The sequence below is a fragment of the Pleurodeles waltl genome, unplaced genomic scaffold (genome assembly GCF_031143425.1).
Source record: "Pleurodeles waltl isolate 20211129_DDA unplaced genomic scaffold, aPleWal1.hap1.20221129 scaffold_225, whole genome shotgun sequence".
In the NCBI taxonomy this organism is placed as follows: domain Eukaryota; kingdom Metazoa; phylum Chordata; class Amphibia; order Caudata; family Salamandridae; genus Pleurodeles; species Pleurodeles waltl.
This window is the reverse complement of record NW_027149931.1, coordinates 1-23,641: the sequence shown is the minus strand read 5'-3', so window position 1 is coordinate 23,641 and position 23,641 is coordinate 1. Positions and strand designations below refer to the sequence as shown.

Here is a 23,641-nt window from a genome sequence, read left to right as displayed (position 1 = left end):
CCTGAGTAACTTAGGGTCCCTCGCATAAATGGACTCCTGCTGAAGGAGCTCGCCTTTGCTTTGGGACTGGCCCAACACGGCCTTGCTCTCCTCAACAAACCTGCCACCAGCCAGGAGGCTGAATGGCTTGCAGAAGGACACTCCCAGGTATGCCCAAGCACTTCATTTGCATAGAGACTACCCTCTCTTGGGCCCGCCTCCACTCACCTATTAAGTAATGTGGCTAGAATATCAAGACAGAAAGAGGAGCAGGGCCTGACAGCCTTTCAAAGGCTCAACTGAGGTGCTGGGCTGACGGCTGGGATCACCAAAGCCTGGGATGACTCCAATATGGAAGCAGAAGCCTTAGGGCAAACAAAGGTCAGCAGTTGATGTGCTGTAAAGAAGAAGGGCTGCAGAGGGCCTCAGCAAAGCCTTCGGAATACTTGTGGATTGGCAGGAGTGCCTATATTTGTTTTTTGAGAAGCACCTTGCCAGTGCAAAGGATTGCTGAGGAAGAGGAAGGAGCAGAGCGGAATGACTGGAGCCAGTGAGGTTGCCTGTGAAGACATGAAGGGCTATGTTGAAAGGGGCACCGCTTGCAGAGCCAAGTAGTCGTTACCAAGTGGTTAAGGCGATGGACTAGATATCATTTGGCGTCTCCACGAGTATGTTCAAATCCTGCCGACTACGTCAGATGACATTTTTGGGATTCCTCTTCAGGGCCTCCTGCGTGGGAGAACAAGGGAGCAGCCTCTATGCAAAGCAGTCAGTAAAACAGAATATGAAGCAAAGACCATTAAAGCCACAGAAGAAAGATATGAACCCAGGCCAAATGCATCCTGCTCCCCCTCCCTCACCTGTCAGGCACTAGTCTGCAGAGAAACTGAACACGCCCACTCTCCTCCAAGGAGAATTCAGCTCAGGAAACGCCTAGCCACAGGCCCTAGATTGGACGAGGCACTTCTTTTCATACCTGTAAAGACCAACCCGTCTCTCTGTGGAGTCCATTCATGGCCTCCAAGACAGAAGTTTTGCCATGGTGCCTATCGTGGCTGCCATCTCCCTGACGTTAAAGCTACCACCTCTTCCGGCCTGATTTTTTTCCCCCGTCTCAAAACATGAACATACAAGGAGTGCTAATTTCACATGCATGCCTGCTTTTAGCTTGAGACGCTTTAGAAAGTCTTCTGTGGAATAGGAATGATGTATAGGAGAGCAGGGAAAATGGTCCAGTGAACGGAAAGAAAAAAGACTACGGATGGAGGTAAAGTGCCCTGTTGAGATTCACTTGTGTGGGTAGTTGTGGCCGAGTGGTTAAGGCGATGGACTAGAAATCCATTGGGGTATCCCCGCGCAGGTTCGAATCCTGCCAACTACGCTGTCCCTTTTGTGAACAGTATTTTCCCATAATTCTTTGAAATACCTTCTGGCATAAATGCGGGCTCCAAAAGCAGGACTAATAGGGTCAGCGGCCTGGGAGGGCTCAAACTTTTGCCATTGTGGCCTTCCTCTCTAGAAAAGGACTGCTTCTGTCCAGAGGCTAGACCGCCAGCAGAAATAGAAACGAGCTACGTTGAAAATGGACCATAGCTTTAAGCAAGTAGTCGTGGCCGAGTGGTTAAGGCGATGGACTTGAAATCCATTGGGGTCTCCCCGCGTAGGTTCAAATCCTGCCGACTACGTGCTACTTCACCTTTGGTGATATTTTATACTTCATATTAAATGGCATCTGCACAAGCTGGCCGAATATAGCTATCACTCTCAATAGAGCTAAGGAAGGCGAAACACTGGGCAGGGAATGGGATCAAAAGAGTGGCCGGAGAAGGCATGAGACTACCTGTCTGGCACTCCTGCCACTTGTGCACCCCAGCTGTCGAGAAGACACATGTCGAGTAATAGCCAAGGAGATTGGGAAAGAACTTCAGTTATCATCTCGCCAGTAAGTTCCATCTGAGGTATCAGATGCATGAAGGAAGTAGCCTTATTGGGGCGTCTGACAGTGTCATTATTTTCCTAAAGTGTCATAACTGCATTCTTTTACAACCTCCTTTTTGCTTTTCTCTGGCCAGGAACATGAACTTTATAATAGTGCCTTTGAGTCACGTCAGTATGCAGGTATGGACCGAGTGTATTTTTTGCAGTAGAACGGATAGGCAAAGATGGGAAGGCAGTGGAGCAGAGTGAACTGAGGGAAAGCAAAAGACTGCTGTGAGAGTGAGAACCTCAGCTTAAGTGGCAGCCACCCCTCGTGAGTAGTCGTGGCCGAGTGGTTAAGGCGATGGACTCGAAATCCATTGGGGTGTCCCCGCGCAGTTTCAAATCCTGCCGACTACGTCGGTGCTCTTTCACAATGATGTGTTAGGTTTTTCCTTGGATGCCTCCTTTCCCAGGAATAAGCATGTATTATTCAACAACGTTGAGAGCACAGGTAAAACAAAGACAAGAATGTGAAACAATGCACTGTGCAATGCCAGCATGAAAACTCTCAAGGAGTACGCTGCCCAGGCCTACAGCTTCTCAGACACTGTATCTGTCTATTTTGGGGAGCTGCAGAGAAGCCTTGCCTGTGCTTTTCGAGCCTGCTGTCTGGGGTGAGTGCCTGGATAAATTGTTGTTGGGAAGGACAAGGCAGCTAGCTCCTCTACAGGGGTCAATTTAGGAGGTTGGTGGGAAGCACAGGAAGGGGCAGGAAGGAAGCTCTCTGCTGTTGCTTCTCGGCCTAGGCAGAGCTGCAGGTGTGGTTAAAAAGGATTGGCGTTTGGCCAGGTCCCAGACCACAGTGCAACCTAGGGCAACAAGAGAGGTGAGGCTACTGAGGCCCTTACCCTGAGCCTTCTGACCCCACCGCCCCTTTGGCCCCGATCGGCCACGATCGGCCAAAACCTCTCTATAAGGGCTAAAGGTGATTATTATATATGCCTGAGTAACTTAGGGTCCCTCGCATAAATGGACTCCTGCTGAAGGAGCTCGCCTTTGCTTTGGGACTGGCCCAACACGGCCTTGCTCTCCTCAACAAACCTGCCACCAGCCAGGAGGCTGAATGGCTTGCAGAAGGACACTCCCAGGTATGCCCAAGCACTTCATTTGCATAGAGACTACCCTCTCTTGGGCCCGCCTCCACTCACCTATTAAGTAATGTGGCTAGAATATCAAGACAGAAAGAGGAGCAGGGCCTGACAGCCTTTCAAAGGCTCAACTGAGGTGCTGGGCTGACGGCTGGGATCACCAAAGCCTGGGATGACTCCAATATGGAAGCAGAAGCCTTAGGGCAAACAAAGGTCAGCAGTTGATGTGCTGTAAAGAAGAAGGGCTGCAGAGGGCCTCAGCAAAGCCTTCGGAATACTTGTGGATTGGCAGGAGTGCCTATATTTGTTTTTTGAGAAGCACCTTGCCAGTGCAAAGGATTGCTGAGGAAGAGGAAGGAGCAGAGCGGAATGACTGGAGCCAGTGAGGTTGCCTGTGAAGACATGAAGGGCTATGTTGAAAGGGGCACCGCTTGCAGAGCCAAGTAGTCGTTACCAAGTGGTTAAGGCGATGGACTAGATATCATTTGGCGTCTCCACGAGTATGTTCAAATCCTGCCGACTACGTCAGATGACATTTTTGGGATTCCTCTTCAGGGCCTCCTGCGTGGGAGAACAAGGGAGCAGCCTCTATGCAAAGCAGTCAGTAAAACAGAATATGAAGCAAAGACCATTAAAGCCACAGAAGAAAGATATGAACCCAGGCCAAATGCATCCTGCTCCCCCTCCCTCACCTGTCAGGCACTAGTCTGCAGAGAAACTGAACACGCCCACTCTCCTCCAAGGAGAATTCAGCTCAGGAAACGCCTAGCCACAGGCCCTAGATTGGACGAGGCACTTCTTTTCATACCTGTAAAGACCAACCCGTCTCTCTGTGGAGTCCATTCATGGCCTCCAAGACAGAAGTTTTGCCATGGTGCCTATCGTGGCTGCCATCTCCCTGACGTTAAAGCTACCACCTCTTCCGGCCTGATTTTTTTCCCCCGTCTCAAAACATGAACATACAAGGAGTGCTAATTTCACATGCATGCCTGCTTTTAGCTTGAGACGCTTTAGAAAGTCTTCTGTGGAATAGGAATGATGTATAGGAGAGCAGGGAAAATGGTCCAGTGAACGGAAAGAAAAAAGACTACGGATGGAGGTAAAGTGCCCTGTTGAGATTCACTTGTGTGGGTAGTTGTGGCCGAGTGGTTAAGGCGATGGACTAGAAATCCATTGGGGTATCCCCGCGCAGGTTCGAATCCTGCCAACTACGCTGTCCCTTTTGTGAACAGTATTTTCCCATAATTCTTTGAAATACCTACTGGCATAAATGCGGGCTCCAAAAGCAGGACTAATAGGGTCAGCGGCCTGGGAGGGCTCAAACTTTTGCCATTGTGGCCTTCCTCTCTAGAAAAGGACTGCTTCTGTCAGGAGGCTAGACCGCCAGCAGAAATAGAAACGAGCTACGTTGAAAATGGACCATAGCTTTAAGCAAGTAGTCGTGGCCGAGTGGTTAAGGCGATGGACTTGAAATCCATTGGGGTCTCCCCGCGTAGGTTCAAATCCTGCCGACTACGTGCTACTTCACCTTTGGTGATATTTTATACTTCATATTAAATGGCATCTGCACAAGCAGGCCGAATATAGCTATCACTCTCAATAGAGCTAAGGAAGGCGAAACACTGGGCAGGGAATGGGATCAAAAGAGTGGCCGGAGAAGGCATGAGACTACCTGTCTGGCACTCCTGCCACTTGTGCACCCCAGCTGTCGAGAAGACACATGTCGAGTAATAGCCAAGGAGATTGGGAAAGAACTTCAGTTATCATCTCGCCAGTAAGTTCCATCTGAGGTATCAGATGCATGAAGGAAGTAGCCTTATTGGGGCGTCTGACAGTGTCATTATTTTCCTAAAGTGTCATAACTGCATTCTTTTACAACCTCCTTTTTGCTTTTCTCTGGCCAGGAACATGAACTTTATAATAGTGCCTTTGAGTCACGTCAGTATGCAGGTATGGACCGAGTGTATTTTTTGCAGTAGAACGGATAGGCAAAGATGGGAAGGCAGTGGAGCAGAGTGAACTGAGGGAAAGAAAAAGACTGCTGTGAGAGTGAGAACCTCAGCTTAAGTGGCAGCCACCCCTCGTGAGTAGTCGTGGCCGAGTGGTTAAGGCGATGGACTCGAAATCCATTGGGGTGTCCCCGCGCAGGTTCAAATCCTGCCGACTACGTCGGTGCTCTTTCACAATGATGTGTTAGGTTTTTCCTTGGATGCCTCCTTTCCCAGGAATAAGCATGTATTATTCAACAACGTTGAGAGCACAGGTAAAACAAAGACAAGAATGTGAAACAATGCACTGTGCAATGCCAGCATGAAAACTCTCAAGGAGTACGCTGCCCAGGCCTACAGCTTCTCAGACACTGTGTCAGTCTATTTTGGGGAGCTGCAGAGAAGCCTTGCCTGTGCTTTTCGAGCCTGCTGTCTGGGGTGAGTGCCTGGATAAATTGTTGTTGGGAAGGACAAGGCAGCTAGCTCCTCTACAGGGGTCAATTTAGGAGGTTGGTGGGAAGCACAGGAAGGGGCAGGAAGGAAGCTCTCTGCTGTTGCTTCTCGGCCTAGGCAGAGCTGCAGGTGTGGTTAAAAAGGATTGGCGTTTGGCCAGGTCCCAGACCACAGTGCAACCTAGGGCAACAAGAGAGGTGAGGCTACTGAGGCCCTTACCCTGAGCCTTCTGACCCCACCGCCCCTTTGGCCCCGATCGGCCACGATCGGCCAAAACCTCTCTATAAGGGCTAAAGGTGATTATTATATATGCCTGAGTAACTTAGGGTCCCTCGCATAAATGGACTCCTGCTGAAGGAGCTCGCCTTTGCTTTGGGACTGGCCCAACACGGCCTTGCTCTCCTCAACAAACCTGCCACCAGCCAGGAGGCTGAATGGCTTGCAGAAGGACACTCCCAGGTATGCCCAAGCACTTCATTTGCATAGAGACTACCCTCTCTTGGGCCCGCCTCCACTCACCTATTAAGTAATGTGGCTAGAATATCAAGACAGAAAGAGGAGCAGGGCCTGACAGCCTTTCAAAGGCTCAACTGAGGTGCTGGGCTGACGGCTGGGATCACCAAAGCCTGGGATGACTCCAATATGGAAGCAGAAGCCTTAGGGCAAACAAAGGTCAGCAGTTGATGTGCTGTAAAGAAGAAGGGCTGCAGAGGGCCTCAGCAAAGCCTTCGGAATACTTGTGGATTGGCAGGAGTGCCTATATTTGTTTTTTGAGAAGCACCTTGCCAGTGCAAAGGATTGCTGAGGAAGAGGAAGGAGCAGAGCGGAATGACTGGAGCCAGTGAGGTTGCCTGTGAAGACATGAAGGGCTATGTTGAAAGGGGCACCGCTTGCAGAGCCAAGTAGTCGTTACCAAGTGGTTAAGGCGATGGACTAGATATCATTTGGCGTCTCCACGAGTATGTTCAAATCCTGCCGACTACGTCAGATGACATTTTTGGGATTCCTCTTCAGGGCCTCCTGCGTGGGAGAACAAGGGAGCAGCCTCTATGCAAAGCAGTCAGTAAAACAGAATATGAAGCAAAGACCATTAAAGCCACAGAAGAAAGATATGAACCCAGGCCAAATGCATCCTGCTCCCCCTCCCTCACCTGTCAGGCACTAGTCTGCAGAGAAACTGAACACGCCCACTCTCCTCCAAGGAGAATTCAGCTCAGGAAACGCCTAGCCACAGGCCCTAGATTGGACGAGGCACTTCTTTTCATACCTGTAAAGACCAACCCGTCTCTCTGTGGAGTCCATTCATGGCCTCCAAGACAGAAGTTTTGCCATGGTGCCTATCGTGGCTGCCATCTCCCTGACGTTAAAGCTACCACCTCTTCCGGCCTGATTTTTTTCCCCCGTCTCAAAACATGAACATACAAGGAGTGCTAATTTCACATGCATGCCTGCTTTTAGCTTGAGACGCTTTAGAAAGTCTTCTGTGGAATAGGAATGATGTATAGGAGAGCAGGGAAAATGGTCCAGTGAACGGAAAGAAAAAAGACTACGGATGGAGGTAAAGTGCCCTGTTGAGATTCACTTGTGTGGGTAGTTGTGGCCGAGTGGTTAAGGCGATGGACTAGAAATCCATTGGGGTATCCCCGCGCAGGTTCGAATCCTGCCAACTACGCTGTCCCTTTTGTGAACAGTATTTTCCCATAATTCTTTGAAATACCTTCTGGCATAAATGCGGGCTCCAAAAGCAGGACTAATAGGGTCAGCGGCCTGGGAGGGCTCAAACTTTTGCCATTGTGGCCTTCCTCTCTAGAAAAGGACTGCTTCTGTCCAGAGGCTAGACCGCCAGCAGAAATAGAAACGAGCTACGTTGAAAATGGACCATAGCTTTAAGCAAGTAGTCGTGGCCGAGTGGTTAAGGCGATGGACTTGAAATCCATTGGGGTCTCCCCGCGTAGGTTCAAATCCTGCCGACTACGTGCTACTTCACCTTTGGTGATATTTTATACTTCATATTAAATGGCATCTGCACAAGCTGGCCGAATATAGCTATCACTCTCAATAGAGCTAAGGAAGGCGAAACACTGGGCAGGGAATGGGATCAAAAGAGTGGCCGGAGAAGGCATGAGACTACCTGTCTGGCACTCCTGCCACTTGTGCACCCCAGCTGTCGAGAAGACACATGTCGAGTAATAGCCAAGGAGATTGGGAAAGAACTTCAGTTATCATCTCGCCAGTAAGTTCCATCTGAGGTATCAGATGCATGAAGGAAGTAGCCTTATTGGGGCGTCTGACAGTGTCATTATTTTCCTAAAGTGTCATAACTGCATTCTTTTACAACCTCCTTTTTGCTTTTCTCTGGCCAGGAACATGAACTTTATAATAGTGCCTTTGAGTCACGTCAGTATGCAGGTATGGACCGAGTGTATTTTTTGCAGTAGAACGGATAGGCAAAGATGGGAAGGCAGTGGAGCAGAGTGAACTGAGGGAAAGCAAAAGACTGCTGTGAGAGTGAGAACCTCAGCTTAAGTGGCAGCCACCCCTCGTGAGTAGTCGTGGCCGAGTGGTTAAGGCGATGGACTCGAAATCCATTGGGGTGTCCCCGCGCAGTTTCAAATCCTGCCGACTACGTCGGTGCTCTTTCACAATGATGTGTTAGGTTTTTCCTTGGATGCCTCCTTTCCCAGGAATAAGCATGTATTATTCAACAACGTTGAGAGCACAGGTAAAACAAAGACAAGAATGTGAAACAATGCACTGTGCAATGCCAGCATGAAAACTCTCAAGGAGTACGCTGCCCAGGCCTACAGCTTCTCAGACACTGTATCTGTCTATTTTGGGGAGCTGCAGAGAAGCCTTGCCTGTGCTTTTCGAGCCTGCTGTCTGGGGTGAGTGCCTGGATAAATTGTTGTTGGGAAGGACAAGGCAGCTAGCTCCTCTACAGGGGTCAATTTAGGAGGTTGGTGGGAAGCACAGGAAGGGGCAGGAAGGAAGCTCTCTGCTGTTGCTTCTCGGCCTAGGCAGAGCTGCAGGTGTGGTTAAAAAGGATTGGCGTTTGGCCAGGTCCCAGACCACAGTGCAACCTAGGGCAACAAGAGAGGTGAGGCTACTGAGGCCCTTACCCTGAGCCTTCTGACCCCACCGCCCCTTTGGCCCCGATCGGCCACGATCGGCCAAAACCTCTCTATAAGGGCTAAAGGTGATTATTATATATGCCTGAGTAACTTAGGGTCCCTCGCATAAATGGACTCCTGCTGAAGGAGCTCGCCTTTGCTTTGGGACTGGCCCAACACGGCCTTGCTCTCCTCAACAAACCTGCCACCAGCCAGGAGGCTGAATGGCTTGCAGAAGGACACTCCCAGGTATGCCCAAGCACTTCATTTGCATAGAGACTACCCTCTCTTGGGCCCGCCTCCACTCACCTATTAAGTAATGTGGCTAGAATATCAAGACAGAAAGAGGAGCAGGGCCTGACAGCCTTTCAAAGGCTCAACTGAGGTGCTGGGCTGACGGCTGGGATCACCAAAGCCTGGGATGACTCCAATATGGAAGCAGAAGCCTTAGGGCAAACAAAGGTCAGCAGTTGATGTGCTGTAAAGAAGAAGGGCTGCAGAGGGCCTCAGCAAAGCCTTCGGAATACTTGTGGATTGGCAGGAGTGCCTATATTTGTTTTTTGAGAAGCACCTTGCCAGTGCAAAGGATTGCTGAGGAAGAGGAAGGAGCAGAGCGGAATGACTGGAGCCAGTGAGGTTGCCTGTGAAGACATGAAGGGCTATGTTGAAAGGGGCACCGCTTGCAGAGCCAAGTAGTCGTTACCAAGTGGTTAAGGCGATGGACTAGATATCATTTGGCGTCTCCACGAGTATGTTCAAATCCTGCCGACTACGTCAGATGACATTTTTGGGATTCCTCTTCAGGGCCTCCTGCGTGGGAGAACAAGGGAGCAGCCTCTATGCAAAGCAGTCAGTAAAACAGAATATGAAGCAAAGACCATTAAAGCCACAGAAGAAAGATATGAACCCAGGCCAAATGCATCCTGCTCCCCCTCCCTCACCTGTCAGGCACTAGTCTGCAGAGAAACTGAACACGCCCACTCTCCTCCAAGGAGAATTCAGCTCAGGAAACGCCTAGCCACAGGCCCTAGATTGGACGAGGCACTTCTTTTCATACCTGTAAAGACCAACCCGTCTCTCTGTGGAGTCCATTCATGGCCTCCAAGACAGAAGTTTTGCCATGGTGCCTATCGTGGCTGCCATCTCCCTGACGTTAAAGCTACCACCTCTTCCGGCCTGATTTTTTTCCCCCGTCTCAAAACATGAACATACAAGGAGTGCTAATTTCACATGCATGCCTGCTTTTAGCTTGAGACGCTTTAGAAAGTCTTCTGTGGAATAGGAATGATGTATAGGAGAGCAGGGAAAATGGTCCAGTGAACGGAAAGAAAAAAGACTACGGATGGAGGTAAAGTGCCCTGTTGAGATTCACTTGTGTGGGTAGTTGTGGCCGAGTGGTTAAGGCGATGGACTAGAAATCCATTGGGGTATCCCCGCGCAGGTTCGAATCCTGCCAACTACGCTGTCCCTTTTGTGAACAGTATTTTCCCATAATTCTTTGAAATACCTTCTGGCATAAATGCGGGCTCCAAAAGCAGGACTAATAGGGTCAGCGGCCTGGGAGGGCTCAAACTTTTGCCATTGTGGCCTTCCTCTCTAGAAAAGGACTGCTTCTGTCCAGAGGCTAGACCGCCAGCAGAAATAGAAACGAGCTACGTTGAAAATGGACCATAGCTTTAAGCAAGTAGTCGTGGCCGAGTGGTTAAGGCGATGGACTTGAAATCCATTGGGGTCTCCCCGCGTAGGTTCAAATCCTGCCGACTACGTGCTACTTCACCTTTGGTGATATTTTATACTTCATATTAAATGGCATCTGCACAAGCTGGCCGAATATAGCTATCACTCTCAATAGAGCTAAGGAAGGCGAAACACTGGGCAGGGAATGGGATCAAAAGAGTGGCCGGAGAAGGCATGAGACTACCTGTCTGGCACTCCTGCCACTTGTGCACCCCAGCTGTCGAGAAGACACATGTCGAGTAATAGCCAAGGAGATTGGGAAAGAACTTCAGTTATCATCTCGCCAGTAAGTTCCATCTGAGGTATCAGATGCATGAAGGAAGTAGCCTTATTGGGGCGTCTGACAGTGTCATTATTTTCCTAAAGTGTCATAACTGCATTCTTTTACAACCTCCTTTTTGCTTTTCTCTGGCCAGGAACATGAACTTTATAATAGTGCCTTTGAGTCACGTCAGTATGCAGGTATGGACCGAGTGTATTTTTTGCAGTAGAACGGATAGGCAAAGATGGGAAGGCAGTGGAGCAGAGTGAACTGAGGGAAAGCAAAAGACTGCTGTGAGAGTGAGAACCTCAGCTTAAGTGGCAGCCACCCCTCGTGAGTAGTCGTGGCCGAGTGGTTAAGGCGATGGACTCGAAATCCATTGGGGTGTCCCCGCGCAGTTTCAAATCCTGCCGACTACGTCGGTGCTCTTTCACAATGATGTGTTAGGTTTTTCCTTGGATGCCTCCTTTCCCAGGAATAAGCATGTATTATTCAACAACGTTGAGAGCACAGGTAAAACAAAGACAAGAATGTGAAACAATGCACTGTGCAATGCCAGCATGAAAACTCTCAAGGAGTACGCTGCCCAGGCCTACAGCTTCTCAGACACTGTATCTGTCTATTTTGGGGAGCTGCAGAGAAGCCTTGCCTGTGCTTTTCGAGCCTGCTGTCTGGGGTGAGTGCCTGGATAAATTGTTGTTGGGAAGGACAAGGCAGCTAGCTCCTCTACAGGGGTCAATTTAGGAGGTTGGTGGGAAGCACAGGAAGGGGCAGGAAGGAAGCTCTCTGCTGTTGCTTCTCGGCCTAGGCAGAGCTGCAGGTGTGGTTAAAAAGGATTGGCGTTTGGCCAGGTCCCAGACCACAGTGCAACCTAGGGCAACAAGAGAGGTGAGGCTACTGAGGCCCTTACCCTGAGCCTTCTGACCCCACCGCCCCTTTGGCCCCGATCGGCCACGATCGGCCAAAACCTCTCTATAAGGGCTAAAGGTGATTATTATATATGCCTGAGTAACTTAGGGTCCCTCGCATAAATGGACTCCTGCTGAAGGAGCTCGCCTTTGCTTTGGGACTGGCCCAACACGGCCTTGCTCTCCTCAACAAACCTGCCACCAGCCAGGAGGCTGAATGGCTTGCAGAAGGACACTCCCAGGTATGCCCAAGCACTTCATTTGCATAGAGACTACCCTCTCTTGGGCCCGCCTCCACTCACCTATTAAGTAATGTGGCTAGAATATCAAGACAGAAAGAGGAGCAGGGCCTGACAGCCTTTCAAAGGCTCAACTGAGGTGCTGGGCTGACGGCTGGGATCACCAAAGCCTGGGATGACTCCAATATGGAAGCAGAAGCCTTAGGGCAAACAAAGGTCAGCAGTTGATGTGCTGTAAAGAAGAAGGGCTGCAGAGGGCCTCAGCAAAGCCTTCGGAATACTTGTGGATTGGCAGGAGTGCCTATATTTGTTTTTTGAGAAGCACCTTGCCAGTGCAAAGGATTGCTGAGGAAGAGGAAGGAGCAGAGCGGAATGACTGGAGCCAGTGAGGTTGCCTGTGAAGACATGAAGGGCTATGTTGAAAGGGGCACCGCTTGCAGAGCCAAGTAGTCGTTACCAAGTGGTTAAGGCGATGGACTAGATATCATTTGGCGTCTCCACGAGTATGTTCAAATCCTGCCGACTACGTCAGATGACATTTTTGGGATTCCTCTTCAGGGCCTCCTGCGTGGGAGAACAAGGGAGCAGCCTCTATGCAAAGCAGTCAGTAAAACAGAATATGAAGCAAAGACCATTAAAGCCACAGAAGAAAGATATGAACCCAGGCCAAATGCATCCTGCTCCCCCTCCCTCACCTGTCAGGCACTAGTCTGCAGAGAAACTGAACACGCCCACTCTCCTCCAAGGAGAATTCAGCTCAGGAAACGCCTAGCCACAGGCCCTAGATTGGACGAGGCACTTCTTTTCATACCTGTAAAGACCAACCCGTCTCTCTGTGGAGTCCATTCATGGCCTCCAAGACAGAAGTTTTGCCATGGTGCCTATCGTGGCTGCCATCTCCCTGACGTTAAAGCTACCACCTCTTCCGGCCTGATTTTTTTCCCCCGTCTCAAAACATGAACATACAAGGAGTGCTAATTTCACATGCATGCCTGCTTTTAGCTTGAGACGCTTTAGAAAGTCTTCTGTGGAATAGGAATGATGTATAGGAGAGCAGGGAAAATGGTCCAGTGAACGGAAAGAAAAAAGACTACGGATGGAGGTAAAGTGCCCTGTTGAGATTCACTTGTGTGGGTAGTTGTGGCCGAGTGGTTAAGGCGATGGACTAGAAATCCATTGGGGTATCCCCGCGCAGGTTCGAATCCTGCCAACTACGCTGTCCCTTTTGTGAACAGTATTTTCCCATAATTCTTTGAAATACCTACTGGCATAAATGCGGGCTCCAAAAGCAGGACTAATAGGGTCAGCGGCCTGGGAGGGCTCAAACTTTTGCCATTGTGGCCTTCCTCTCTAGAAAAGGACTGCTTCTGTCCAGAGGCTAGACCGCCAGCAGAAATAGAAACGAGCTACGTTGAAAATGGACCATAGCTTTAAGCAAGTAGTCGTGGCCGAGTGGTTAAGGCGATGGACTTGAAATCCATTGGGGTCTCCCCGCGTAGGTTCAAATCCTGCCGACTACGTGCTACTTCACCTTTGGTGATATTTTATACTTCATATTAAATGGCATCTGCACAAGCAGGCCGAATATAGCTATCACTCTCAATAGAGCTAAGGAAGGCGAAACACTGGGCAGGGAATGGGATCAAAAGAGTGGCCGGAGAAGGCATGAGACTACCTGTCTGGCACTCCTGCCACTTGTGCACCCCAGCTGTCGAGAAGACACATGTCGAGTAATAGCCAAGGAGATTGGGAAAGAACTTCAGTTATCATCTCGCCAGTAAGTTCCATCTGAGGTATCAGATGCATGAAGGAAGTAGCCTTATTGGGGCGTCTGACAGTGTCATTATTTTCCTAAAGTGTCATAACTGCATTCTTTTACAACCTCCTTTTTGCTTTTCTCTGGCCAGGAACATGAACTTTATAATAGTGCCTTTGAGTCACGTCAGTATGCAGGTATGGACCGAGTGTATTTTTTGCAGTAGAACGGATAGGCAAAGATGGGAAGGCAGTGGAGCAGAGTGAACTGAGGGAAAGAAAAAGACTGCTGTGAGAGTGAGAACCTCAGCTTAAGTGGCAGCCACCCCTCGTGAGTAGTCGTGGCCGAGTGGTTAAGGCGATGGACTCGAAATCCATTGGGGTGTCCCCGCGCAGGTTCAAATCCTGCCGACTACGTCGGTGCTCTTTCACAATGATGTGTTAGGTTTTTCCTTGGATGCCTCCTTTCCCAGGAATAAGCATGTATTATTCAACAACGTTGAGAGCACAGGTAAAACAAAGACAAGAATGTGAAACAATGCACTGTGCAATGCCAGCATGAAAACTCTCAAGGAGTACGCTGCCCAGGCCTACAGCTTCTCAGACACTGTGTCTGTCTATTTTGGGGAGCTGCAGAGAAGCCTTGCCTGTGCTTTTCGAGCCTGCTGTCTGGGGTGAGTGCCTGGATAAATTGTTGTTGGGAAGGACAAGGCAGCTAGCTCCTCTACAGGGGTCAATTTAGGAGGTTGGTGGGAAGCACAGGAAGGGGCAGGAAGGAAGCTCTCTGCTGTTGCTTCTCGGCCTAGGCAGAGCTGCAGGTGTGGTTAAAAAGGATTGGCGTTTGGCCAGGTCCCAGACCACAGTGCAACCTAGGGCAACAAGAGAGGTGAGGCTACTGAGGCCCTTACCCTGAGCCTTCTGACCCCACCGCCCCTTTGGCCCCGATCGGCCACGATCGGCCAAAACCTCTCTATAAGGGCTAAAGGTGATTATTATATATGCCTGAGTAACTTAGGGTCCCTCGCATAAATGGACTCCTGCTGAAGGAGCTCGCCTTTGCTTTGGGACTGGCCCAACACGGCCTTGCTCTCCTCAACAAACCTGCCACCAGCCAGGAGGCTGAATGGCTTGCAGAAGGACACTCCCAGGTATGCCCAAGCACTTCATTTGCATAGAGACTACCCTCTCTTGGGCCCGCCTCCACTCACCTATTAAGTAATGTGGCTAGAATATCAAGACAGAAAGAGGAGCAGGGCCTGACAGCCTTTCAAAGGCTCAACTGAGGTGCTGGGCTGACGGCTGGGATCACCAAAGCCTGGGATGACTCCAATATGGAAGCAGAAGCCTTAGGGCAAACAAAGGTCAGCAGTTGATGTGCTGTAAAGAAGAAGGGCTGCAGAGGGCCTCAGCAAAGCCTTCGGAATACTTGTGGATTGGCAGGAGTGCCTATATTTGTTTTTTGAGAAGCACCTTGCCAGTGCAAAGGATTGCTGAGGAAGAGGAAGGAGCAGAGCGGAATGACTGGAGCCAGTGAGGTTGCCTGTGAAGACATGAAGGGCTATGTTGAAAGGGGCACCGCTTGCAGAGCCAAGTAGTCGTTACCAAGTGGTTAAGGCGATGGACTAGATATCATTTGGCGTCTCCACGAGTATGTTCAAATCCTGCCGACTACGTCAGATGACATTTTTGGGATTCCTCTTCAGGGCCTCCTGCGTGGGAGAACAAGGGAGCAGCCTCTATGCAAAGCAGTCAGTAAAACAGAATATGAAGCAAAGACCATTAAAGCCACAGAAGAAAGATATGAACCCAGGCCAAATGCATCCTGCTCCCCCTCCCTCACCTGTCAGGCACTAGTCTGCAGAGAAACTGAACACGCCCACTCTCCTCCAAGGAGAATTCAGCTCAGGAAACGCCTAGCCACAGGCCCTAGATTGGACGAGGCACTTCTTTTCATACCTGTAAAGACCAACCCGTCTCTCTGTGGAGTCCATTCATGGCCTCCAAGACAGAAGTTTTGCCATGGTGCCTATCGTGGCTGCCATCTCCCTGACGTTAAAGCTACCACCTCTTCCGGCCTGATTTTTTTCCCCCGTCTCAAAACATGAACATACAAGGAGTGCTAATTTCACATGCATGCCTGCTTTTAGCTTGAGACGCTTTAGAAAGTCTTCTGTGGAATAGGAATGATGTATAGGAGAGCAGGGAAAATGGTCCAGTGAACGGAAAGAAAAAAGACTACGGATGGAGGTAAAGTGCCCTGTTGAAATTCACTTGTGTGGGTAGTTGTGGCCGAGTGGTTAAGGCGATGGACTAGAAATCCATTGGGGTATCCCCGCGCAGGTTCGAATCCTGCCAACTACGCTGTCCCTTTTGTGAACAGTATTTTCCCATAATTCTTTGAAATACCTACTGGCATAAATGCGGGCTCCAAAAGCAGGACTAATAGGGTCAGCGGCCTGGGAGGGCTCAAACTTTTGCCATTGTGGCCTTCCTCTCTAGAAAAGGACTGCTTCTGTCAGGAGGCTAGACCGCCAGCAGAAATAGAAACGAGCTACGTTGAAAATGGACCATAGCTTTAAGCAAGTAGTCGTGGCCGAGTGGTTAAGGCGATGGACTTGAAATCCATTGGGGTCTCCCCGCGTAGGTTCAAATCCTGCCGACTACGTGCTACTTCACCTTTGGTGATATTTTATACTTCATATTAAATGGCATCTGCACAAGCAGGCCGAATATAGCTATCACTCTCAATAGAGCTAAGGAAGGCGAAACACTGGGCAGGGAATGGGATCAAAAGAGTGGCCGGAGAAGGCATGAGACTACCTGTCTGGCACTCCTGCCACTTGTGCACCCCAGCTGTCGAGAAGACACGTGTCGAGTAATAGCCAAGGAGATTGGGAAAGAACTTCAGTTATCATCTCGCCAGTAAGTTCCATCTGAGGTATCAGATGCATGAAGGAAGTAGCCTTATTGGGGCGTCTGACAGTGTCATTATTTTCCTAAAGTGTCATAACTGCATTCTTTTACAACCTCCTTTTTGCTTTTCTCTGGCCAGGAACATGAACTTTATAATAGTGCCTTTGAGTCACGTCAGTATGCAGGTATGGACCGAGTGTATTTTTTGCAGTAGAACGGATAGGCAAAGATGGGAAGGCAGTGGAGCAGAGTGAACTGAGGGAAAGAAAAAGACTGCTGTGAGAGTGAGAACCTCAGCTTAAGTGGCAGCCACCCCTCGTGAGTAGTCGTGGCCGAGTGGTTAAGGCGATGGACTCGAAATCCATTGGGGTGTCCCCGCGCAGGTTCAAATCCTGCCGACTACGTCGGTGCTCTTTCACAATGATGTGTTAGGTTTTTCCTTGGATGCCTCCTTTCCCAGGAATAAGCATGTATTATTCAACAACGTTGAGAGCACAGGTAAAACAAAGACAAGAATGTGAAACAATGCACTGTGCAATGCCAGCATGAAAACTCTCAAGGAGTACGCTGCCCAGGCCTACAGCTTCTCAGACACTGTGTCTGTCTATTTTGGGGAGCTGCAGAGAAGCCTTGCCTGTGCTTTTCGAGCCTGCTGTCTGGGGTGAGTGCCTGGATAAATTGTTGTTGGGAAGGACAAGGCAGCTAGCTCCTCTACAGGGGTCAATTTAGGAGGTTGGTGGGAAGCACAGGAAGGGGCAGGAAGGAAGCTCTCTGCTGTTGCTTCTCGGCCTAGGCAGAGCTGCAGGTGTGGTTAAAAAGGATTGGCGTTTGGCCAGGTCCCAGACCACAGTGCAACCTAGGGCAACAAGAGAGGTGAGGCTACTGAGGCCCTTACCCTGAGCCTTCTGACCCCACCGCCCCTTTGGCCCCGATCGGCCACGATCGGCCAAAACCTCTCTATAAGGGCTAAAGGTGATTATTATATATGCCTGAGTAACTTAGGGTCCCTCGCATAAATGGACTCCTGCTGAAGGAGCTCGCCTTTGCTTTGGGACTGGCCAAACACGGCCTTGCTCTCCTCAACAAACCTGCCACCAGCCAGGAGGCTGAATGGCTTGCAGAAGGACACTCCCAGGTATGCCCAAGCACTTCATTTGCATAGAGACTACCCTCTCTTGGGCCCGCCTCCACTCACCTATTAAGTAATGTGGCTAGAATATCAAGACAGAAAGAGGAGCAGGGCCTGACAGCCTTTCAAAGGCTCAACTGAGGTGCTGGGCTGACGGCTGGGATCACCAAAGCCTGGGATGACTCCAATATGGAAGCAGAAGCCTTAGGGCAAACAAAGGTCAGCAGTTGATGTGCTGTAAAGAAGAAGGGCTGCAGAGGGCCTCAGCAAAGCCTTCGGAATACTTGTGGATTGGCAGGAGTGCCTATATTTGTTTTTTGAGAAGCACCTTGCCAGTGCAAAGGATTGCTGAGGAAGAGGAAGGAGCAGAGCGGAATGACTGGAGCCAGTGAGGTTGCCTGTGAAGACATGAAGGGCTATGTTGAAAGGGGCACCGCTTGCAGAGCCAAGTAGTCGTTACCAAGTGGTTAAGGCGATGGACTAGATATCATTTGGCGTCTCCACGAGTATGTTCAAATCCTGCCGACTACGTCAGATGACATTTTTGGGATTCCTCTTCAGGGCCTCCTGCGTGGGAGAACAAGGGAGCAGCCTCTATGCAAAGCAGTCAGTAAAACAGAATATGAAGCAAAGACCATTAAAGCCACAGAAGAAAGATATGAACCCAGGCCAAATGCATCCTGCTCCCCCTCCCTCACCTGTCAGGCACTAGTCTGCAGAGAAACTGAACACGCCCACTCTCCTCCAAGGAGAATTCAGCTCAGGAAACGCCTAGCCACAGGCCCTAGATTGGACGAGGCACTTCTTTTCATACCTGTAAAGACCAACCCGTCTCTCTGTGGAGTCCATTCATGGCCTCCAAGACAGAAGTTTTGCCATGGTGCCTATCGTGGCTGCCATCTCCCTGACGTTAAAGCTACCACCTCTTCCGGCCTGATTTTTTTCCCCCGTCTCAAAACATGAACATACAAGGAGTGCTAATTTCACATGCATGCCTGCTTTTAGCTTGAGACGCTTTAGAAAGTCTTCTGTGGAATAGGAATGATGTATAGGAGAGCAGGGAAAATGGTCCAGTGAACGGAAAGAAAAAAGACTACGGATGGAGGTAAAGTGCCCTGTTGAGATTCACTTGTGTGGGTAGTTGTGGCCGAGTGGTTAAGGCGATGGACTAGAAATCCATTGGGGTATCCCCGCGCAGGTTCGAATCCTGCCAACTACGCTGTCCCTTTTGTGAACAGTATTTTCCCATAATTCTTTGAAATACCTTCTGGCATAAATGCGGGCTCCAAAAGCAGGACTAATAGGGTCAGCGGCCTGGGAGGGCTCAAACTTTTGCCATTGTGGCCTTCCTCTCTAGAAAAGGACTGCTTCTGTCCAGAGGCTAGACCGCCAGCAGAAATAGAAACGAGCTACGTTGAAAATGGACCATAGCTTTAAGCAAGTAGTCGTGGCCGAGTGGTTAAGGCGATGGACTTGAAATCCATTGGGGTCTCCCCGCGTAGGTTCAAATCCTGCCGACTACGTGCTACTTCACCTTTGGTGATATTTTATACTTCATATTAAATGGCATCTGCACAAGCTGGCCGAATATAGCTATCACTCTCAATAGAGCTAAGGAAGGCGAAACACTGGGCAGGGAATGGGATCAAAAGAGTGGCCGGAGAAGGCATGAGACTACCTGTCTGGCACTCCTGCCACTTGTGCACCCCAGCTGTCGAGAAGACACATGTCGAGTAATAGCCAAGGAGATTGGGAAAGAACTTCAGTTATCATCTCGCCAGTAAGTTCCATCTGAGGTATCAGATGCATGAAGGAAGTAGCCTTATTGGGGCGTCTGACAGTGTCATTATTTTCCTAAAGTGTCATAACTGCATTCTTTTACAACCTCCTTTTTGCTTTTCTCTGGCCAGGAACATGAACTTTATAATAGTGCCTTTGAGTCACGTCAGTATGCAGGTATGGACCGAGTGTATTTTTTGCAGTAGAACGGATAGGCAAAGATGGGAAGGCAGTGGAGCAGAGTGAACTGAGGGAAAGCAAAAGACTGCTGTGAGAGTGAGAACCTCAGCTTAAGTGGCAGCCACCCCTCGTGAGTAGTCGTGGCCGAGTGGTTAAGGCGATGGACTCGAAATCCATTGGGGTGTCCCCGCGCAGTTTCAAATCCTGCCGACTACGTCGGTGCTCTTTCACAATGATGTGTTAGGTTTTTCCTTGGATGCCTCCTTTCCCAGGAATAAGCATGTATTATTCAACAACGTTGAGAGCACAGGTAAAACAAAGACAAGAATGTGAAACAATGCACTGTGCAATGCCAGCATGAAAACTCTCAAGGAGTACGCTGCCCAGGCCTACAGCTTCTCAGACACTGTATCTGTCTATTTTGGGGAGCTGCAGAGAAGCCTTGCCTGTGCTTTTCGAGCCTGCTGTCTGGGGTGAGTGCCTGGATAAATTGTTGTTGGGAAGGACAAGGCAGCTAGCTCCTCTACAGGGGTCAATTTAGGAGGTTGGTGGGAAGCACAGGAAGGGGCAGGAAGGAAGCTCTCTGCTGTTGCTTCTCGGCCTAGGCAGAGCTGCAGGTGTGGTTAAAAAGGATTGGCGTTTGGCCAGGTCCCAGACCACAGTGCAACCTAGGGCAACAAGAGAGGTGAGGCTACTGAGGCCCTTACCCTGAGCCTTCTGACCCCACCGCCCCTTTGGCCCCGATCGGCCACGATCGGCCAAAACCTCTCTATAAGGGCTAAAGGTGATTATTATATATGCCTGAGTAACTTAGGGTCCCTCGCATAAATGGACTCCTGCTGAAGGAGCTCGCCTTTGCTTTGGGACTGGCCCAACACGGCCTTGCTCTCCTCAACAAACCTGCCACCAGCCAGGAGGCTGAATGGCTTGCAGAAGGACACTCCCAGGTATGCCCAAGCACTTCATTTGCATAGAGACTACCCTCTCTTGGGCCCGCCTCCACTCACCTATTAAGTAATGTGGCTAGAATATCAAGACAGAAAGAGGAGCAGGGCCTGACAGCCTTTCAAAGGCTCAACTGAGGTGCTGGGCTGACGGCTGGGATCACCAAAGCCTGGGATGACTCCAATATGGAAGCAGAAGCCTTAGGGCAAACAAAGGTCAGCAGTTGATGTGCTGTAAAGAAGAAGGGCTGCAGAGGGCCTCAGCAAAGCCTTCGGAATACTTGTGGATTGGCAGGAGTGCCTATATTTGTTTTTTGAGAAGCACCTTGCCAGTGCAAAGGATTGCTGAGGAAGAGGAAGGAGCAGAGCGGAATGACTGGAGCCAGTGAGGTTGCCTGTGAAGACATGAAGGGCTATGTTGAAAGGGGCACCGCTTGCAGAGCCAAGTAGTCGTTACCAAGTGGTTAAGGCGATGGACTAGATATCATTTGGCGTCTCCACGAGTATGTTCAAATCCTGCCGACTACGTCAGATGACATTTTTGGGATTCCTCTTCAGGGCCTCCTGCGTGGGAGAACAAGGGAGCAGCCTCTATGCAAAGCAGTCAGTAAAACAGAATATGAAGCAAAGACCATTAAAGCCACAGAAGAAAGATATGAACCCAGGCCAAATGCATCCTGCTCCCCCTCCCTCACCTGTCAGGCACTAGTCTGCAGAGAAACTGAACACGCCCACTCTCCTCCAAGGAGAATTCAGCTCAGGAAACGCCTAGCCACAGGCCCTAGATTGGACGAGGCACTTCTTTTCATACCTGTAAAGACCAACCCGTCTCTCTGTGGAGTCCATTCATGGCCTCCAAGACAGAAGTTTTGCCATGGTGCCTATCGTGGCTGCCATCTCCCTGACGTTAAAGCTACCACCTCTTCCGGCCTGATTTTTTTCCCCCGTCTCAAAACATGAACATACAAGGAGTGCTAATTTCACATGCATGCCTGCTTTTAGCTTGAGACGCTTTAGAAAGTCTTCTGTGGAATAGGAATGATGTATAGGAGAGCAGGGAAAATGGTCCAGTGAACGGAAAGAAAAAAGACTACGGATGGAGGTAAAGTGCCCTGTTGAGATTCACTTGTGTGGGTAGTTGTGGCCGAGTGGTTAAGGCGATGGACTAGAAATCCATTGGGGTATCCCCGCGCAGGTTCGAATCCTGCCAACTACGCTGTCCCTTTTGTGAACAGTATTTTCCCATAATTCTTTGAAATACCTACTGGCATAAATGCGGGCTCCAAAAGCAGGACTAATAGGGTCAGCGGCCTGGGAGGGCTCAAACTTTTGCCATTGTGGCCTTCCTCTCTAGAAAAGGACTGCTTCTGTCAGGAGGCTAGACCGCCAGCAGAAATAGAAACGAGCTACGTTGAAAATGGACCATAGCTTTAAGCAAGTAGTCGTGGCCGAGTGGTTAAGGCGATGGACTTGAAATCCATTGGGGTCTCCCCGCGTAGGTTCAAATCCTGCCGACTACGTGCTACTTCACCTTTGGTGATATTTTATACTTCATATTAAATGGCATCTGCACAAGCAGGCCGAATATAGCTATCACTCTCAATAGAGCTAAGGAAGGCGAAACACTGGGCAGGGAATGGGATCAAAAGAGTGGCCGGAGAAGGCATGAGACTACCTGTCTGGCACTCCTGCCACTTGTGCACCCCAGCTGTCGAGAAGACACATGTCGAGTAATAGCCAAGGAGATTGGGAAAGAACTTCAGTTATCATCTCGCCAGTAAGTTCCATCTGAGGTATCAGATGCATGAAGGAAGTAGCCTTATTGGGGCGTCTGACAGTGTCATTATTTTCCTAAAGTGTCATAACTGCATTCTTTTACAACCTCCTTTTTGCTTTTCTCTGGCCAGGAACATGAACTTTATAATAGTGCCTTTGAGTCACGTCAGTATGCAGGTATGGACCGAGTGTATTTTTTGCAGTAGAACGGATAGGCAAAGATGGGAAGGCAGTGGAGCAGAGTGAACTGAGGGAAAGAAAAAGACTGCTGTGAGAGTGAGAACCTCAGCTTAAGTGGCAGCCACCCCTCGTGAGTAGTCGTGGCCGAGTGGTTAAGGCGATGGACTCGAAATCCATTGGGGTGTCCCCGCGCAGGTTCAAATCCTGCCGACTACGTCGGTGCTCTTTCACAATGATGTGTTAGGTTTTTCCTTGGATGCCTCCTTTCCCAGGAATAAGCATGTATTATTCAACAACGTTGAGAGCACAGGTAAAACAAAGACAAGAATGTGAAACAATGCACTGTGCAATGCCAGCATGAAAACTCTCAAGGAGTACGCTGCCCAGGCCTACAGCTTCTCAGACACTGTGTCTGTCTATTTTGGGGAGCTGCAGAGAAGCCTTGCCTGTGCTTTTCGAGCCTGCTGTCTGGGGTGAGTGCCTGGATAAATTGTTGTTGGGAAGGACAAGGCAGCTAGCTCCTCTACAGGGGTCAATTTAGGAGGTTGGTGGGAAGCACAGGAAGGGGCAGGAAGGAAGCTCTCTGCTGTTGCTTCTCGGCCTAGGCAGAGCTGCAGGTGTGGTTAAAAAGGATTGGCGTTTGGCCAGGTCCCAGACCACAGTGCAACCTAGGGCAACAAGAGAGGTGAGGCTACTGAGGCCCTTACCCTGAGCCTTCTGACCCCACCGCCCCTTTGGCCCCGATCGGCCACGATCGGCCAAAACCTCTCTATAAGGGCTAAAGGTGATTATTATATATGCCTGAGTAACTTAGGGTCCCTCGCATAAATGGACTCCTGCTGAAGGAGCTCGCCTTTGCTTTGGGACTGGCCCAACACGGCCTTGCTCTCCTCAACAAACCTGCCACCAGCCAGGAGGCTGAATGGCTTGCAGAAGGACACTCCCAGGTATGCCCAAGCACTTCATTTGCATAGAGACTACCCTCTCTTGGGCCCGCCTCCACTCACCTATTAAGTAATGTGGCTAGAATATCAAGACAGAAAGAGGAGCAGGGCCTGACAGCCTTTCAAAGGCTCAACTGAGGTGCTGGGCTGACGGCTGGGATCACCAAAGCCTGGGATGACTCCAATATGGAAGCAGAAGCCTTAGGGCAAACAAAGGTCAGCAGTTGATGTGCTGTAAAGAAGAAGGGCTGCAGAGGGCCTCAGCAAAGCCTTCGGAATACTTGTGGATTGGCAGGA

At 49.9% G+C, this 23,641-nt stretch overlaps 24 non-coding genes across 24 annotated transcripts; all 24 read left to right on the top strand.

Moving 5' to 3' along the window:
- The first annotated feature begins 1,278 nt into the window (after positions 1 to 1,278).
- TRNAS-AGA (transfer RNA serine (anticodon AGA)) lies at positions 1,279 to 1,360 on the top strand. Its single transcript has one exon. It is a non-coding gene; the product is annotated as a tRNA-Ser (tRNA).
- A 222-nt stretch (positions 1,361 to 1,582) lies between these two features.
- TRNAS-UGA (transfer RNA serine (anticodon UGA)) lies at positions 1,583 to 1,664 on the top strand. The gene has a single exon. It is a non-coding gene; the product is annotated as a tRNA-Ser (tRNA).
- Positions 1,665 to 2,234: 570 nt separating this feature from the next.
- TRNAS-CGA (transfer RNA serine (anticodon CGA)) lies at positions 2,235 to 2,316 on the top strand. Its single transcript has one exon. It is a non-coding gene; the product is annotated as a tRNA-Ser (tRNA).
- Positions 2,317 to 4,178: 1,862 nt separating this feature from the next.
- On the top strand, positions 4,179 to 4,260 carry TRNAS-AGA (transfer RNA serine (anticodon AGA)). Its single transcript has one exon. It is a non-coding gene; the product is annotated as a tRNA-Ser (tRNA).
- A 222-nt stretch (positions 4,261 to 4,482) lies between these two features.
- On the top strand, positions 4,483 to 4,564 carry TRNAS-UGA (transfer RNA serine (anticodon UGA)). Its single transcript has one exon. It is a non-coding gene; the product is annotated as a tRNA-Ser (tRNA).
- A 570-nt stretch (positions 4,565 to 5,134) lies between these two features.
- TRNAS-CGA (transfer RNA serine (anticodon CGA)) lies at positions 5,135 to 5,216 on the top strand. Its single transcript has one exon. It is a non-coding gene; the product is annotated as a tRNA-Ser (tRNA).
- Positions 5,217 to 7,078: 1,862 nt separating this feature from the next.
- TRNAS-AGA (transfer RNA serine (anticodon AGA)) lies at positions 7,079 to 7,160 on the top strand. Its single transcript has one exon. It is a non-coding gene; the product is annotated as a tRNA-Ser (tRNA).
- Positions 7,161 to 7,382: 222 nt separating this feature from the next.
- Positions 7,383 to 7,464, top strand: TRNAS-UGA (transfer RNA serine (anticodon UGA)). Its single transcript has one exon. It is a non-coding gene; the product is annotated as a tRNA-Ser (tRNA).
- Positions 7,465 to 8,034: 570 nt separating this feature from the next.
- TRNAS-CGA (transfer RNA serine (anticodon CGA)) lies at positions 8,035 to 8,116 on the top strand. Its single transcript has one exon. It is a non-coding gene; the product is annotated as a tRNA-Ser (tRNA).
- Positions 8,117 to 9,978: 1,862 nt separating this feature from the next.
- TRNAS-AGA (transfer RNA serine (anticodon AGA)) lies at positions 9,979 to 10,060 on the top strand. The gene has a single exon. It is a non-coding gene; the product is annotated as a tRNA-Ser (tRNA).
- A 222-nt stretch (positions 10,061 to 10,282) lies between these two features.
- TRNAS-UGA (transfer RNA serine (anticodon UGA)) lies at positions 10,283 to 10,364 on the top strand. Its single transcript has one exon. It is a non-coding gene; the product is annotated as a tRNA-Ser (tRNA).
- A 570-nt stretch (positions 10,365 to 10,934) lies between these two features.
- Positions 10,935 to 11,016, top strand: TRNAS-CGA (transfer RNA serine (anticodon CGA)). The gene has a single exon. It is a non-coding gene; the product is annotated as a tRNA-Ser (tRNA).
- A 1,862-nt stretch (positions 11,017 to 12,878) lies between these two features.
- On the top strand, positions 12,879 to 12,960 carry TRNAS-AGA (transfer RNA serine (anticodon AGA)). The gene has a single exon. It is a non-coding gene; the product is annotated as a tRNA-Ser (tRNA).
- A 222-nt stretch (positions 12,961 to 13,182) lies between these two features.
- TRNAS-UGA (transfer RNA serine (anticodon UGA)) lies at positions 13,183 to 13,264 on the top strand. Its single transcript has one exon. It is a non-coding gene; the product is annotated as a tRNA-Ser (tRNA).
- Positions 13,265 to 13,834: 570 nt separating this feature from the next.
- TRNAS-CGA (transfer RNA serine (anticodon CGA)) lies at positions 13,835 to 13,916 on the top strand. Its single transcript has one exon. It is a non-coding gene; the product is annotated as a tRNA-Ser (tRNA).
- Positions 13,917 to 15,778: 1,862 nt separating this feature from the next.
- TRNAS-AGA (transfer RNA serine (anticodon AGA)) lies at positions 15,779 to 15,860 on the top strand. The gene has a single exon. It is a non-coding gene; the product is annotated as a tRNA-Ser (tRNA).
- Positions 15,861 to 16,082: 222 nt separating this feature from the next.
- TRNAS-UGA (transfer RNA serine (anticodon UGA)) lies at positions 16,083 to 16,164 on the top strand. The gene has a single exon. It is a non-coding gene; the product is annotated as a tRNA-Ser (tRNA).
- A 570-nt stretch (positions 16,165 to 16,734) lies between these two features.
- Positions 16,735 to 16,816, top strand: TRNAS-CGA (transfer RNA serine (anticodon CGA)). The gene has a single exon. It is a non-coding gene; the product is annotated as a tRNA-Ser (tRNA).
- A 1,862-nt stretch (positions 16,817 to 18,678) lies between these two features.
- On the top strand, positions 18,679 to 18,760 carry TRNAS-AGA (transfer RNA serine (anticodon AGA)). Its single transcript has one exon. It is a non-coding gene; the product is annotated as a tRNA-Ser (tRNA).
- A 222-nt stretch (positions 18,761 to 18,982) lies between these two features.
- Positions 18,983 to 19,064, top strand: TRNAS-UGA (transfer RNA serine (anticodon UGA)). The gene has a single exon. It is a non-coding gene; the product is annotated as a tRNA-Ser (tRNA).
- A 570-nt stretch (positions 19,065 to 19,634) lies between these two features.
- TRNAS-CGA (transfer RNA serine (anticodon CGA)) lies at positions 19,635 to 19,716 on the top strand. Its single transcript has one exon. It is a non-coding gene; the product is annotated as a tRNA-Ser (tRNA).
- A 1,862-nt stretch (positions 19,717 to 21,578) lies between these two features.
- On the top strand, positions 21,579 to 21,660 carry TRNAS-AGA (transfer RNA serine (anticodon AGA)). The gene has a single exon. It is a non-coding gene; the product is annotated as a tRNA-Ser (tRNA).
- A 222-nt stretch (positions 21,661 to 21,882) lies between these two features.
- Positions 21,883 to 21,964, top strand: TRNAS-UGA (transfer RNA serine (anticodon UGA)). The gene has a single exon. It is a non-coding gene; the product is annotated as a tRNA-Ser (tRNA).
- Positions 21,965 to 22,534: 570 nt separating this feature from the next.
- TRNAS-CGA (transfer RNA serine (anticodon CGA)) lies at positions 22,535 to 22,616 on the top strand. The gene has a single exon. It is a non-coding gene; the product is annotated as a tRNA-Ser (tRNA).
- Positions 22,617 to 23,641: the final 1,025 nt, after the last annotated feature.